A 3,211-nucleotide genomic window follows, 5' to 3' on the forward strand; every position below is an offset into this window, starting at 1 on the left:
TAGGTGCCGATTGTCTATAGTCTTTTCTGTATACCACACTAGTTTTTGTCTGATGTTGTAGTAGAAAATCCTATTTTTAATTATTATAAATTACCTCAATTTTTGATCGGTGTCGTAAGTCCAAAAAAATCCATACCCTTTTATAATATTTATATTTTTCTAAGAATATTTTTTCTAAAATTAAATATTTATTTAAAAATAAGATAAAATTATTTTCATTTATAACATAATCATGATTAAAATTTCAACATTCATTACAACTCAAATTCAATTCAATCAATTCTACCACATCCATTACAAAATAAGTTAAATCCTAACAATAACTATAATTAAAATGAGTTAACATTTGTCGATCCATTACCAAATAAGTCCAATCCTAACATTCAAATGAGTTAACACTTGTTGCTCCTTCGTTCCTTCAATATGTGATGCATCAACCAATATGTCCAATGTTGTCTTCTTTACCTTCACCATATATACTTCACACAATCAAAACCATCATAAACCAATTAACCACATGTTGCCATTCCATTAATACACAAATAATACATTATAATAATACATGTGTTACCTACTCATGAACAACAATCAATCAAACTCAAGTAATAGGCATTTATTCTTCCTCGATTTCCATTCAAGCAACTTATTCTAGTGTGCATCAAGAGACACATATCTCATGTCGTAAGGCAAGCCTGAACGCTTAATTCTAAGCCACAAAAAAAAAAAAAATCAAGAATGTAAAAGAAACTAAAGTAGGTAGGAACCTGCGAGTGATCTTTCATGTTAATTAACCAGGATGGTAAAGACACATGCATTATAGAGCAAAGCCATAAATAAAATTTATTAAGACTAGGGAAAGGAGACCAACACATGATGAGAGAAACGACGCAAAGTCATTTGCAGCAAAAAAAAAATCAAACACAAGCCGCTGCTGGAAATATTAAAATCATTAAATCAATTAACATGAGCAAGCACTACTGCATTGTTCTGGCACAGAATCATCCATCTTAAATTTACAAATATGTTAAATAAGCAACAATCAAAACACATAAGTAATTTTTCCTACCCGGCATTAATTAATGTACGAAAATATCAGAAAATCTGCAAGACTCACACCCTTTTATTTTTAAACTATTCATACCATGCATAAACACAACTTTCACATACCACTTCCATCCAAGTTCAAAAAAATGAATTATTGCCCCAGTAATCATTAAACCACAACCACAGAAGCATTAATATGCCAACCATCTATAGTCATCCCATTGGTAAATTAATTGCACGATAAAAAATCATTATTTATGTTCTTTCCACTTAACTAAATCAAATGACTCAATAGGGATAGCAAGTTACCGGGATTTCAAGCAAATGATACTGTAATGCAAGCCGACCAAGCTAAGAAGTACATTAAGCTTTGGTTTGAGCAACAACATCCTTGAATCCAAACTGATGTGAGCTCAATAGTTCGACCGTCTTCAAATAGTTCCCAACCTCGATTGATTCATAAGCTAGAGCTCTTTCCACAAAATCTGCCACTGGCCCTACTTTTCCTGCCATCTCTTGTGTTTGCTTACGTATAAACCTCTCCATCTCTACTATAATCAAACAACACAAAGGGTATAGATTCACCAATCAGCTAAAATGAGCAGCATAAATAAAAAACTCCATGAAGGGGGAGTCTCTTCTCACCATGAACTGCCGTGCATCGGGCGAAGCAGACCTATTAAAAAATGTTACAGATTCATGCCAAGTTTGTACTGTAGCTTTTCCCATGGTTACATCAAAATCTAAAATTAGTTTAAAATTTCTCAATGATAGACCCTCATGTTTACTCAAAGAAATTTGTATAGGATTGAAAAAGTGACAACCAGAATGGCATGACAAAGATAATAATCACATAACATCGACATTACAAAGTTATAATCAAATAATGGACACAACTAATAGATTGTTCTTTCAAACAACTCATCAAACAGTTTCCAGACATATATCCGATCATAAATGAGGCAGAGAACTCACCTTATAAGCATGACAGCGGCGACAGTAGGGCTCGACAGCAGTGGCGGCGGCGGCAGAGCGCGGTGACGGCGGCTCGGGCACAGTGGCGGCAACACAAATCTGGGCGATGGCGCTGCTGAATCTATGCGATAAATGGTGAGGGAAAGAGAGATATCAAGATAGAAATAGATCAAAGTCCCTTACCTCTCGCAACGATTGACAGGCGCTAGTCTACCGGCGGCTGCGAGAGGGTGTGGCCGGTGGGAGAGAGATTTATGGGATTAGGGGCGAGGGGCGGCGGAGTGAGCGAGAGTGATCGACGATAGAGTTGAAGTTAGTCAGCGGCAGCAGCAGAGCAAGAAGGTGATGCGCTGGTCCGACGACGACTTCAATTTATGGGAGTGGAAGAGGGAGTTAACGACGTGATAGACTTATAGTTTTTTTTTGGGAAGGGCTTTTATTTCACAACATTATTCTCTAGAGAATTAATAAGTTTCTACAGTTTTGTTTAAGACCTATTTTTACCTTTTAAAATAAGATCACACTTATAATCCTGGACTTTTAGGCTAGTGTCATAGATTGTTTTTAACATCCCATCTATAACAACTGACACATAAATCTAGTGTCTATAAAAGTATTTTTATGTTAAAAGACCACAGACAAACATAAGACCACAGACAAAATACATAACCACAGACTTTGACCAAAATCAGTGTCGTATGTGTGTTGTCATATCTAATTTTTGTAGTAGTGCCTCTGGCGGAAGGACTCCTCTGGCGGGCTCTGGCGGGAGGATTCCTCTGGCGGAAGGAATCCTCTGGCGAGATGACTCCACTGGCGAACTTGAGTCCTTGGCGAGCTCGATTCCGCTGGCGAGCTTGAATCCGCTGGCGAGCTGATTCCGCTGGCGTCCTTGGCGAGCTCGATTCCGCTGGCGAGCTCGATTCCACTGGCGATGCTGATTCCGCTGGCGGGACGATTCCTCTGGCGTCCTTGGCTCTCTGGTTTGGTGCGGGATTCAGCTCTGCACTGGCGCGAGCTTGGCTCTGTTCGGGCTGCATCACTTTTATAAGTGCGCTCGCCCATCCTATGGCACTCGTTGGCTCCATGGCCATATTCACCACATATGCCACAACCTTCTGCTGGTGGCGCGTGAGCGGGGGGAGCCTCCACCTAGTTCATCCTGAGGTGTTGTACTTGCCTCATCAAGTAC

At 39.2% G+C, this 3,211-nt stretch overlaps 2 long non-coding RNA genes across 5 annotated transcripts; both read right to left on the bottom strand.

Annotated features, from left to right (window-relative positions):
* Positions 1-209: 209 nt before the first annotated feature.
* Positions 210-1,572, bottom strand: LOC131024301 (uncharacterized). Its single transcript, XR_009101745.1, has 2 exons — positions 1,354-1,572; positions 210-479 (listed from the first exon to the last, which is right to left on the bottom strand). It is a non-coding gene; the product is annotated as an uncharacterized LOC131024301 (long non-coding RNA).
* A 7-nt stretch (positions 1,573-1,579) lies between these two features.
* Positions 1,580-2,480, bottom strand: LOC131024302 (uncharacterized). Of its 4 annotated transcripts, none has more exons than XR_009101747.1 (3): positions 2,203-2,480; positions 2,020-2,140; positions 1,580-1,595 (listed from the first exon to the last, which is right to left on the bottom strand). It is a non-coding gene; the product is annotated as an uncharacterized LOC131024302 (long non-coding RNA). The 4 variants fall into 4 exon arrangements; XR_009101748.1 differs by lacking the exon at positions 1,580-1,595 and adding an exon at positions 1,684-1,720; XR_009101749.1 differs by lacking the exon at positions 1,580-1,595 and adding an exon at positions 1,690-1,757.
* Between the last annotated feature and the right edge of the window lie 731 nt (positions 2,481-3,211).

Source organism: Salvia miltiorrhiza, chromosome 5, assembly GCF_028751815.1.
Source record: "Salvia miltiorrhiza cultivar Shanhuang (shh) chromosome 5, IMPLAD_Smil_shh, whole genome shotgun sequence".
NCBI classification, from domain to species: domain Eukaryota; kingdom Viridiplantae; phylum Streptophyta; class Magnoliopsida; order Lamiales; family Lamiaceae; genus Salvia; species Salvia miltiorrhiza.